At 44.7% G+C, this 13737-nt stretch overlaps 1 non-coding gene across 1 annotated transcript; it reads left to right on the top strand.

Annotated features, from left to right (window-relative positions):
- Positions 1–13676: 13676 nt before the first annotated feature.
- On the top strand, positions 13677–13737 carry LOC142447547 (U7 small nuclear RNA). Its single transcript, XR_012784233.1, has one exon. It is a non-coding gene; the product is annotated as a U7 small nuclear RNA (small nuclear RNA).

Below are 13737 nucleotides of genomic sequence, written 5' to 3' on the forward strand. Positions count from 1 at the left end.
ACTTAGGATTTTATAGATATTTATATAGCTAAACAGCATAAGAAATTAACGGCTAATTATGGTAGTCTGTAGAGCAGTACAAATGACTTAATGCAACTCACTTCCGTGAGACAACTAATACACTGACAGTCCTTCAAGTCATAAGGGCCACCAATGCAAGTCAAGGAAGCAGACAGCTGAGTCCTCTGTAGAACAATTCAGACAATCCGGCCACAGGCAGCAAACAGCAAGGCAGGTCACCAACAGTCAGCCAGATGACAGGGTCCGACAGTCCCCAGCTCAAGCGATGTCTACTCCAGTAGCGTGGTGAAGCAGGTGTTCAAGGAACCTCAAACTACAGCAACACAGTTCATAGGTTGGGTGTCCCACATGCAGTGTAGCTCTCAAGCTGAGGCAGAGAACCAGCAAAGGCAGGTGCACACTGGTCCTATCATCAAAGAACAAGAGACAAGAAAGGTGAAGGCTCACCGAGCCATTTATATCTGTGCCCTTCAACTAAACTGACCTTCAATTAATCCCACATGTGTTCATTGGCCAGGTTGGCCCAATAAACCTACCTATCACAGCAGGTCAATGGGGGAGAGTACTCTCCTGTCAGGAAAAATACTTACGTCAGCTTAACAATACTTACATCAAACCCAAAGGGAGACCGTGCCCTGTGTTATGTTCCCAATTACAGGACTCATGGTGGCGTAGTAGTTGTGCTGCATTGGGCTACTACCTGGAAGATCAGCAGTTCGAAACTCCCAGCTGCTCTTTCACCAGCTGTTCTTGGGGAGAAAGACAAGACTTTCTACTCCCACAAAGAGTTACAGGCATGGAAACCCACAGGGGCAATCCCACCCGGTGCTATAGGGTCACTGTGGTCTGCATCGACTCAATGGCAGTTTGTGTTTGGTTGGTTGTGTTTTTTTTGTGTTCCTGATTGGATACTTTTGACCTAGTATCTATTCCAGCTTCAGTAAACCAGGCTGCCGTGTGCTATATATTACTGGAACTTTAGACTCTGTTCTGTTGAGGTGTACAACATCCTTCACGGACCAAACCAGAGGGACTCAATGTGGAAACCCCACTCAGTGACAGCTTTACCTCAGACTCACCAGGCCTTGAACTTAAGGCTGACACTCAGACACCTGCTACCCCTGGGTCACTGAACTGAACTTTGGTTCAGATCTCTTGCCTTGAGGGTGCCTCATGAATGGTGGCAGGGACTGCCATATATTTCCTAACTGATGCCCTCCTTGCTTTATTATGGCATGTGTTAATCAGGTAGGCATGGTTCTGCCGCTGTCTATTAAAATTATTAAAATGAGTCCTATGAAAAGTTTTGCCCTATCACCAACCCCCATCGTTTGCATAAATAGGGTCCAGTCAAAAATGTGCAATGACCTAGAGTAAGAAACACTAAAAGGAAGAACATGCACTACACTGTTCAAGTTGAAAAAATTCAAACCACAGCTGAAATACGTAGGATTCTATGACGCCAATATTGAACAATGCAGGAAGCACATAAACATGGAAGGAACACACAGAGTGAAAACAAAAAATAATTGGTGACATTCAAACATTTCAGAGGGTACCATACGCTCAAGAGACAATGACATGGAAGGAGGAAGTCCAAGCTGCAGTAAACATATTGGTGAGATGCAAGTGTCCAGGAAGGGATGGAATACCAGCTACTGTATTTCCACAAACATACAGCGCTGGGGCTACACTCACTCTTCTTTGCCCAGAAATGTGGAAGCCAGCTGCCTGGCCAAGTGACTGGAAGAGAGCCATCCTATGCCAATGCCAAAGAAAAGTGATCCGTCTAAGTGCAGAAATCATCGAGCAATATCATTCATGTTACACACATAAGTAAAATTTTAAGATAACCTGAAAACAGCTGCAGCAGTACATTGACAGGGAGCTGCCAGAAACTCAAACCAGATTCATAAGAGGATGTGAAATGAAGGACATTATTGCTGATGTATTTTGCTGAAGGCAGAGGATATCTGAAAGGCGTTTATCTGTGTCTTATTGACCATGCAAGGGCATTTGACTACGTGGATCATAACAAATTATGAATGAAATGGAAAGAGAATGGACATAAACATAAGTGGTGATTATGCATGTGGACCTCGTTGTAAAGGACGGAAATTCCAGAACACTTCATTCTATTCATGCAGAACCTGTGCATAGATCAAGAGGCAGCTTTTCAAACAGAATACAGACACTGAGCGGTTTCCCATCAAGGAAGGTGTGCATGAAGGTCACATTACTCACCATATCTATTCAGTCTGTAAACTGAGCACATAATCTGAGAGCTAGACTATAGGAAGACGATGTGGCATCTGGGTGGAAGGGAAACTCATTAGCAATTTGTGGTATGCAGATGACAGTCTGGTTTGCTGAAAGTGCTGGGGACTGACACGGAGCACTTTCGGATGAAGGTCCAAGACGACCATCTTCAGCATAAAGTCTTTAACATCAAGAAAACAAAAATTTCCCACAACTGGATAAATGGAGGAAAGGTTAGTTGTGAAAGATTTTATTTTTAACTGAGCTATTGAATGATGTGATGTCTGGTTTATGTCCTAATAAAATGGTTTGAATAAAAAAAATATTTTACTGACTCCATAATCAACACCCATGGAAGCAGCAGTCAAGAAATCAAATAAAGGGGGAAAAAAAGAAATCAAATGAGTAAGAGCCACCAATAAAGTATCTTTATTTTTAAAAAAGAGAAATAAATAAATAAAATGAAGCATTCTATTGTGGGGTAGGGGAATCTACTACAAACAATCTCTTTCAAGTGTTACAGAGAGAAGTCCTCACTTCGAGGCCCAAGATGTGCCTGCCCCAAGGTATACCTGTCCCAAGCCATAGCATTTTTATTTACTTAGTTTCTCTTTTTCAGACATGCAGACCATGATTTAGGTTTGATGAACGAAGACTCTGGAAGGTTTTGTTTTTATTTTTTATTCTTTGGTTTCTAAAGAAACACGCTGTATACACAACCCATCTCAAGAAATGAAATCAACAACAATATTCTGTTAACCCCTCCATATAGCTGGTTTTCCCCACCACCACCCCATCCTCCCTCCCTCCCTCTTCAATGTCCTATTCCCCCCCTGCCCACTTCCCATCCCTGTCCCTGGACTCCTCTTATGTATCAAAGTCTTGTCTTTTGGTGTATAAACCATGTTTTGTTTTCTTTCTTTAAAAAAACATAATAATGGTGTTATTACATTCGTATCATTATAAGATGGAGTTTGCTAAGCGTGATGTTCTCCAGTTTTGTTCATGTTTTGCGGTGTCTAAGAGAGTTGTTGTTTGTATTGATGCATAATATTTCATTGTGTGGATGCACCAGAATTTGCTATCCATTCCTCTATAAAGGGGTGTTTGGTTGTTTCCACATATGTTTGCTATTATGGAAAGTGCTTCAATAAGCATAGGTGCATATATGTTTGTTCATGTTGTAGTCTTTATTTCTTTAGGGCATATACCTATTAGAGACTGTTGGATCATAAGGTTTTAAATTCATTTCTCATGGCATGGAAAGCTGGACAATTGTGGGGTCCGGCCCCACAGACTAACGTGTCCCTAGGAGTGGCTGCGCAATTAAGGGAGAAAAAGATGACAAGAAATGGGGTCGGGGGTCACCTTTCCCAAAGTCAGGATCAGGAGGAGACCGAATGTATTTTCCAATGGGTTTATATACTTTGGGGGCATACCAGGCCCATCGATCACATAGCAGGTGGGCAGTGTCTTACCTTTAGATGTCCCTGAGCTCACTGGGGGATTAACCCAAGCCCAGTATCAGGAGGGAGAGCATCAGAAGGGAGGCAACTAACCTTTGAGCAGGGAGGACAGTAGAACTTGTTTCCCTCAGAGATAGATAGCCTTCGGTCGCATGGAGAGCAGCCAAGTGCTTGTAAGAGGCATCTTCAAAGTAGCATGTTTTTACATTTATTTTTAAAAATCATTTTATTAGGGGCTCATGCAACTCTTATCACAATCCATACATACATCAATTGTGTAAAGCACATTTGTACATTCATTGCCATCATCATTCTCAAAACATTTGCTCTCCACTTAAGCCCCTGGCTGAATCAGCTCCTCATTTTTCCCCTCCATCCCAACTACTCCCTCCCTCATGAACCCTTGCTAATTTATAAATTATTATTTTGTCATATCTTACACTGTCCGACGTCTCCCTTCACCTACTTTTCTGTTGTCCGTCCCCCAGGGAGGAGATGATGTGTAGATCCTTGTAATTGGTTCCCCCTCTCTACCCCACCCTCCCTCTACCCTCTTGGTATCTCCACTCTCACCACTGGTCCTAAATGGATCATCCACCCTATCTCTACCAATGTACATCCTCTGGTCTAGCCAGATTTGTAAGGTAGAATTGGGATCATGATAGTGGGGGAGGAGGTATGAGGAAGCATTTAGAAACTAGAGGAAAGTTTTTTTTTTGTTTTGTTTTTTTAATTTTTTTATTTTAACAATTTATTGGGGCTGATACAATTCTTTTCACAGTTCATACATATACATACATCAATTGTATAAAGCACATCTGTACAGTCTTTGCCCTAATCATTTTTTTCTCTTTTCTTCTTTTACATTTTATTAGGGACTCAAACAACTCCTACCACAATCCACACATACACATACATCAATTGCACAAAGCACATCCATACATTCCCTGCCCCAATCACTCCCAAGGCATTTGCTCTCCACCCAAGCCCCTTGCATCAGGTCCTCTTTTATTCCCCCCTCCCTCCCCACTCCCCCCTCCCCCATATGCCCTTGGTAATTTATACAACGCTATTTTGTCACATCCTGCCCCATCCGGAGTCTCCCCTCCCCCCTTCTCTGCTGTCCCTCTCCCAGGGAAGAGGTCACATGTGGATCCTTGCAATCAGTTCCCCCTTTCTAACCCACTCACCCTCCACTCTCCCAGCATCGTCCCTCACACCCTTGGTCCCGAAGGTATCATCCACCCTGGATTCCCTGTACCTCCAACCCTCATATGTACCAGTGCACAGCCTCTGTCCTATCCAGCCCTGCAAGGTAGAATTCGGATCATGGTAGTTGGTGGGAGGAAGCATCCAGGATCTGGGGGAAAGCTGTGTTCTTCATCGATACTACCTCACACCCTAATTAACCCATCTCCTCTCCTAAGCCCCTCTATGAGGGGATCTCCATTGGCCGACACTTGGGCCTTGGGTCTCCACTCTGCACTTCCCCCTTCATCCAATATGATATATATATATATACATATATACACATACATATATACATATACACATATATACACATACATACACACACTTATATCTTTTTTTTTTGCATGATGCCTTATACCTGGTCCCTTGGGCACCTCGTGATCGCACTGGCCGGTGTGCTTCTTCCATGTGGGCTTATTTGCTTCTGAGCTAGATGGCCGCTTGTTCACCTTCAAGCCTTTAAGACCCCAGACACTATCTCTTTTGATAGCCGGGCACCATCAGCTTTCTTCACCACATTTGCTTATGCACCCATTTGTCTTCAGCGATCCTATCATGGAGGTGTGCAGTCAATGATATGATTTTTTGTTCTTTGATGCCTGGTAACTGATCCCTTTGGGACCACTCGCTCACTCAGGCTGGTGTGTTCTTCCATGTGGACTTTGTTGCTTCTGAGCTAGATGGCCGCTTGTTTATCTTCAAGCCTTTAAGACCCCAGTCACTATCTCTTTTGATAGCCGGGCACCATCAGCTTTCTTCACCACATTTACTTGTTCACCCACTTTGGCTCCAGCCGTTGTGTTGGGAGAGTGAGCATCATAGAGTTCCAATTCAATAAAAGAAGGTATTCATGCATTGAGGGAGTGTTTGAGTAGAGGCCTAAGGTCCTTCCGCCACCTTAATACTTGACCTATAAATATAGACACATAGATCTATTTCCCCATCCTCCTATATATATTTGCATGTACATGTCTTTGTCTAGACCTCCATGAATGCCCTTTGACTCCTAGCTCTTCCCTCTAGAGGAAAGTTTTATGTATCATCGTTGCTACATTGCACCCTGACTGGCTCATCTCCTCCCCGTGACCCTTCCATAAGGGAGTGTAGTTTGGGTCTTCACTCCGCACCCCACCTCATACACAAAGATGTGTTATTTTGTTCTGATGATGCCTGATACCTGATCCCTTTGACACTTCATGATCTCACAGGCTGGTGTGCTTCTTCCATGTGGGCTTTGTTGCTTCTCAGTTAGATGGCTGATTGTTTCTTCCAAGCCTTTAAGACCCCAGATGCTATATATTTTGATAGCCAAGCACCATCAGCTTTCTTCACCACATTTACTTATGCACCCTCTTTGTCTTCAGCAATTGTGTCAGGAAGGTGAGCATCATGGAATGCAAGTTTAATAGAACAAAGTATTCTTGCATTTAGGGAGTACTGGAGTGGAGGCCCAATGTCCGTCTGCTACCTTAATACTAAATCTATACATATATGCACATAGATCTAGTTCCACTTCCTCACATATAAATATATTTACATATGTACATGCCTTTATTTAGACCTGTATAAATACCCTTTGCCTCCTGGCTCTTTCCTCTATTTCCTTTGATTTTCCTCTTGTCCCATTATCATGTTCAGCCTTAATTTGGGTTTCAGTAATTCCTCTCAGTTACATTACCCTTGGTCATGCCCTACCAGGCCTCCTACACCCTCCTCACCACCAATTTGGATCACTTGTTGTTCCCTTTTCCCTGGGTTTGTTAATACCACTTCCTTCCCCCCCCCCACTAGCCTCTCTCCCATGTCCCCCAGAACTGTCGGTTCTGTTGTTTTGTCCTCCAGATTGTTCATCCAGCTTATCTTATTTAGACAGACCTGTGGAGATAGTAACATGCACAAAAACTAGACAGAGCAAAACCAAGCAACAAAATAAAACAAAACAACAGCTACAGCAAGCCAATGACAAAAAAAACAAAACACAACAATAAGAAAGAAAAGCTTATCGTTAGTTCAGGCACTGTTCGTTGGCCTTTAGGAGTATTTTCCAGTCGAGTCTGATAGGGGACCAAGCCCTGGTCCCAAAGTCTATTTTTAGTATTCCCTGGGGACTTCACTGCTCTGTTCCCCTTGCTGTTCTGTTCGACGCCCTTAGTGTTTTACCTCAGTGAGGTGGGGTCAGATTGGGCAGAATTCCCACACTGTGTCTCCAGTGTTGTCCCCTGTTGGACTATGGATCAGTGAGTGATGGATGTCATGTCTCTTAGTCGGGCCAGCCATGCGGACTTCTCTGTGGATTGGCTGCTCTCTGAGCGGAAATATCGTCCTCAAGGCTTGGTGGGCCAGGATGTGCTCCACTATCTCTTCCCCCTTCATTTGCTCCCGTGTGCTCGGATCAGACATGTCCCTCTCCCTGAGCTGCATATTCAGTGCTGTCCTTTGAAATAACTTCTTCTGGGGGGAGGGTCAGGTGTCAACGTAGTTGGAATTGGGGCTGGCCCCTCAGACCTCTCCACTGGTTCCCTACTCCATGCCAGCATAAAGTAACATTATTATGGGGGAGGGGCATTGTGGGGATGAGTTTTTCATCCTGGAGAATGTGACTGGGACTCATCTCTATTCTTACAAATGTAAAAACCTTTCTGCACCAGAGACCCTCCAGGTCCTCCGTGTTTCACAGACAATGACCAAAGAAGACCCAAGAGAAAACAATGGCTTTGAATTATGGCGTTGGCAAAGAATTTTGCATATCCCATGAACTGCCAGAAGAACTAGCCAAGTTGTTTAAAAGGTCAGTCCGAATATGCCTCAGAAGCAAGATTGACAAAACTTGTTATCAGGAAAGACTGAGTCTGCAGTAAATGATATCAAACTTGGTAGAGTGTCAACAGAAAAAAAAACAAAGACCATCAAGAAGATAGATTAACACAGCGGCTGCAACAATGGGTTTAAACCCAGGAAAGACTGTGAGGCCGGCAGGGCCCGGGGAATGTTTTCCTCTATTGATGAGTCAGAACTGACTGATGACCACTATCGCCGCCAGCACCGTGGGTCTATCATTAATTTTACTGCGACAAGACTGGTTTGATGCCGATCAAGGATTGCAGCCCTCAGTATGGATTACAACTCAATGGCAGGAAGACAAAAGCCTCACATCTGAGCCAACAGGTGATATAATAATAAAAAATGAAGAAAAGGTTGAGGTTGTCAAGCATATTGTCTTATGTGGATCCACAATCAATGCTCCTGGAAGCAGCAGTGAAGAGATCAAAACACCTTGCGTTGGGTAAATCTGCTACATAAGACCTTGTTGGAGTATTGAAAAGCCGAGATGTTACTTTGAGGACAATCCCCAAGCCATGGTGTTTTCAATGGCCTCCTATGCATGAGAAAGTTAGACATTGAATAAGCAGGACCAAAGAAGAATCGATGTGTTTGAAATGTGGTGTTAGAGAGTAATTTGGAAAGTACATGGCCTGCTAAAAGGACAAGCCAATCTGTCTTCTAAGAGGCAGATTGTCTAAGAGGCAATCTGTCTTCTAAGAGGCAGGAAGACTTGGTCTTATATGTTTTGGACACGTTGTCAGGAGAGCCTCGTCTCTGAAGAAACACAGCATGCTTGGCACAGTAGAGGAGCAGTGCTCTAGAGGAGACTCTCAATGACACGCACTGACCCAGAGGCTGCCATCTTGGGTCAAGCACTGGCCTGGGCGGGGCTTCGCTCTGTTGTGGATAGGGTCGCTATGGGTCCAATCTGACTCCGTGGCACCTAACAACAACCAGGCAGATTTGGTGACTGGAGCTATAGCACAGGTTGGGGGGGGAAGGGGAAACTGATAGCAGTGATGGTAAAATAACACCCCCTTGAGGGGAACAAATACCAGGATTGTAGGTGAAGGGATAGAAGGGGTGGTGTAAGACATGTGTAAATAGCAATACATAATATATCAAGGGTTCACGAGGATGGTAGGGCGGGGGAGGGAGGGTAAAAAGAGGAACTGATATCAAGGGGTTCAAGAAAGATGATGTTTTGAAATTGTTGATGGCAATATTTGTATATATCTGCTTAATATAATGGATGCATGGACTGCTATAATGTATGTAAGAGGCCCCAGTGAAATTATTTATTAAAAAAAATATGGTTTTAGCCCAGAAGTGTGAGTTCTCCTCTTTTGTTATTCCCTTTGACATTGTTTTAGTTATTGGAAGTTTCTTGTCATTCCATATACACTTCAGGATTGGGTTTTCCATTTCTGTAAAGGAGGCTCTTAGAATCTTGATTCAGTTGGCCAATATTTTGTGGCGGTTTCGCATCCATATTCATAAGGGATATTGGCATGTGGTTTTCTTTTCCGGTGGTGTCTTTATCGGGCTTTCAGATCAAGCTTACTGTGGCTGCAGAGAATGAGTTATGGCGTAGATAGCTTCCTCCTCTTTCTGTTGGAAGTTTCACCAGCATTGGTGTCGATTCTTCTCTAAAGGTTAGGTCGATTTGTATTTTTTCAAGCAAAGCCATCTGGTCCAGGACTTTTGTCGTTGCTGACATCCACAGAGTCTTCAATTTGCTGCTTCTCCTGAGGCAGATCACCACGCCTTTCTTCTGCACCACCTCTAGACCACTACGCTCTCAAGTCAAAAGCCCAGTACTTAATTGTGCCACTGAGGAGTGTTACAGGAAAAACAACAAAAAACCCAAAACCTCAAGGCCATCAAGCAGATGTGGACTCACAGTGACCCTGAAGGAAAGGGTATAACTGCCCCCCACCCCCACCCCCACCCGAGCCCGTGACTTTCCGAGATTGTAACTCTTTTCTGGAGTAGAAAGTGCGGTCTTTCTCCCTCCAAGCAGCTGATGGATTTGAGCCCAACAAGTAACCACTGCACCAGCAGGGGGCGTTGGAAGGCAATAAACACGATGGGGAGTTGTGTAGGTACAGCAGGACAAGGGGTTCAGTAGCATGAGGGTGGTGACTGGCAACACTTCATGGAGGACGTAACACAGAACGAACAAAAATTTGAAGAACAAAAACTGGAAGAAAATGCTGAGGAAAGGGGACAAGAGTTAAGCTTGGGTGATTTAGGAAAGAAAGAGAGTGGTTGGAGCAATTGCTCTTTGAGGAGGTGACAGAATGGAATTTATTACACAAGTAGAGTGGCTGCCTTCTTTTTTTTCTTTAAGCATTTTATTGGGGGCTCAAACCATTTTTATCACAATGCATACGTACATCCATAGTGTCAAGCACATTTGTACATTTGTTGCCATCATCATTCTCAAAATATTTGCTTTCTACTTGAGCCCTTAATATCAGTTCCTCATTTTCCCCCTCTCTCCCCACTCCCCCCTCCCTCATGAACACTTCATGCTTCATACATTATTATTATTTTGTCATATCTTACACTGTCCATCATCTTTCCCTGACCTTTTCTCTGCTGTCCACCCCCCAGGGAGGAGGCTATATGTAGATTCTTGTAATAGGTTCCCCCTTTCTACCCCACATTCCCTCCACCCTCCAGGCATCGCCAGTCTCACCACTGGTCCTGAAGGAGTCATCTGTCCTGGATTCCCTGTGTTTCCAGTTCCTATCTGTATCAATGTATATCCCCTGGTCTAGTCAGATTTTTAAGGTAGAATTAGGATCATGATAGTGGGGAGGTGGGAGGAAGCATTTAAAAACTAGAGGAAAGTTACATGTTTCATCGTTGCTACCCTGCACCCTGGCTGGCTCATCTCCTCCCCACAACCTATCAGTAAGGAGGTGTCCTGTTGTCTACTGATGGGCTTTGAGTCTCCACTCTGCACTCACCCACATTTACAATGATATGATTTTTTGTTCTGATGATGCCTGATACCTGATCTCTCCGACACCTCGTAGTCACACAGGCTGATGTGCTTCTTCCATGTGGGCTTCGATGCTTTTGAGCTAGATGGCTACTTGTTGATCGGCAAGCCTTTAAAACCCCAGATGCTATATCTTTTGATAGCCAGGCACCATCAGCTTTCTTTACCACATTTGCTTATGCACACATTTATCTTCAGCAATCGTGTCAGGAAGGTGTGCATCATGGAATGCCAATTTAATAGAACAACGTGTTCTTACATTGAGTAAGTACTTGAGTGGAGGTCTAATGTCCATCTACTGCCTTAATACTAAACCTATAAATATATGCATGTAGTTCTATTTCCCCACCATCCTATATAAATATATTTACATATGTACATGCCAGTATTTAGACCTCTATAAATACCCTTTGCCTCCTAGTTCTTTCCTCTATTTCCTTTTACTTTCCTCTTGTCCCACTATCATACTCAGCCTCTATTTGGGTTTCAGCAATTTCTCTCGGTTACATTACCCTTGCTGAATCCCTACCAGGCCTCTCACACCCTCCTTGCCACTGATTGTGGATCACTTGTTGCTCCTCTCTCCCTGGGTTGGTCAGCACCACCTCCTTACCCCGCCTCCCCCTCTCCCAAGTCCCCCCAGAACTGTTGTTTTCTCCTCCTGACAGCTCATCCAGCCTATCTTATCTAGATAGATCTGTAGAGATAATAATATGCACCAAAAAAAAAACAAGGCATAGCAAGACAATGTGATGAATGAGAACACAGCGATGACAACAAAAAAGAAAACCAATGACCCTTAAAAGAAAAGAAAAAATTTAAAAAGAAAGAAAAACCTGTAAATAGATCAAGGTCTGATTTTTGAACTCTAGGCGTGTCCTCCAGTTAAGACCTAAGGGGTGCCACACTCTGACCCCAAAGTCTATCCTTTACACTCCCTGGGGAGCTCCCTGCTCTGCTCCCCCAGTTGCTCTGCCTCATGCCTTTAGTGTTTTGCCTTGCTGTTTCAAGGTCAGTCTGGGCCAGTGTTGTCTCCCGTAGGGCCATGGATCAGCGAGGGATGTTGTGTCTCATAGTGGGATCAGCCATGTGGTCCACTCTGTGCATTGGCTGTTCAGAGCGGGGATATTGTCCTCCAGGCCTGGTGGGTCAGGATGTGCTCCACTCTCTCTTCCTCCCCCTTCATTTGCTCAAGTGTGCTCTAATCAGACATGTCCCTCTCCCCAAGCTGCAGCTTCAGTGCTGTCCTCTGAAGTGAATTCTTCTGGGGGAGGGGCAGTTGTCCACGTAGCTGGTATGGGGGCTGAGCCCTCAGGCCCCTCCACTGGCTCTCCTCTTCTTGCCAGCACGCTGTATTCACATCCCGGAACACTGGATTTAGGTCTGGTCCCTCTTTCCCTGTGGAGACACAAACAATACCCTCCCCTTGGGTGGATCAGTGCCCTATTCCCCCGCCACACATCTCTCTTTTTTTTTTCTTTCCTCCCCACCCCTCCTCTTTAGTTGACTAATATATGTACCCCTGGATTTGGTCTGGCCCCTGCCATACTACCTGGACCTCACCCCTGGAGTGTTTGTATACAGTAGCTTTTCCCCTGCGGAGAGGCTGACTTCTGAGCAAACACAGCTCGCGTGCCTATGATCACAGATGGGAACATGGGTCGATGTGCCAGACCTCGGTGCAAGTCCTCCTCTGATGCTTCCATTTTCACGGTAAAGTAGAGGGCAAGGTGGTGGTGTGGGAGTGCAGATGGAGGAGGAGATAGTATGAGGAATGAAAGAATCTATAGAAGCTAGACGAGTGCGTGGATTAGGGGAGTAAAACACGCCTACTGGGCGGCACGCAGAGTCCATCTGAAGGGCACAGCCTTGACTTTAGAGTGGGTCAGCCAGCCTGGAGCTTCTGCTTCACTCACTTTCAGTGGCTAGAGCAAGCGAAGAGCTGCAGGCACCAAGGTGGTGGTTTGCTCAAGGAAATATGGTGAATCCAGAAGGAGGCAGGAGAACCGAGACTCTATACAGCAGTGTGTATAAAATGATTGATCAAAGTGATTGATTGTGGAATTTAAGCTGGCAAGGAGGGAAGAGAGGACCTCAGGGAGTGAGGTGGGGGAATGGGAAGGTGGTAGACTCAGTAGTTAGGAGGCTCTGGAGAATGAAAAAGTGTCAGCTAGTTGTCGGAGCGTTACGTTCATGAGAAAATTGGAGTTGGTAAAATATGATGGAAAGAGGGCTGTTGATATTGTTTTTAAACATTTTAATAGTGTGGATTAAGTTGAGTATCGATTGCTATTGAGTCAGTTCTGTCTCAGCAACTCTGTGCACGAGGGAACAAAACAAAACCCTGTCCAGAGCTGGGCATGCTCACAGTGCCCGTCGGTTTGAGCCCATTGTTGTGCAGTCGTCCCTGTGCCAGTCCATTGTGTTGAGACTCTCCCCTTTTCACTGCCACTCTGCTTTTCCCAGCCCGGAGTCCTTTTCCAGCGTGGAAGGCAACACTGAATGAGGAGACAAGGTGACGAACCGGAAAGTCGGGGTGTTGAAAGTCACCCACATGCAGTGATAGAATCAGCCAGTCTGCATCCGTTCAGCGAAGCAGTGGTTAAAATGACACTTAAAATCAGGGTTCTCTCAGAGTTGGGCAGCTGGGCAGTCACCCACTGTGGAAATCACAGATTTACATTTTATCACAACTTGTTCCATGATCTAGTTTGTGAACCTCTGTCATTAGTCTTATGTAAGTACTAACTGTATGTCATCATGAACTACCTTTTGGTGTGTGTGTGTGTATGTATATATATATGTCATTAGGGCAGTGAACTGGTTGTTAACTTATTTAAAATCAGTGCTACAGCTCTTTTAGAATTTGTCTAGCAGGTTTTCTGGTTTTCCCGGAAAACCCAC

The sequence above is a fragment of the Tenrec ecaudatus genome, chromosome 4, assembly GCF_050624435.1.
Source record: "Tenrec ecaudatus isolate mTenEca1 chromosome 4, mTenEca1.hap1, whole genome shotgun sequence".
Taxonomy (NCBI): domain Eukaryota; kingdom Metazoa; phylum Chordata; class Mammalia; order Afrosoricida; family Tenrecidae; genus Tenrec; species Tenrec ecaudatus.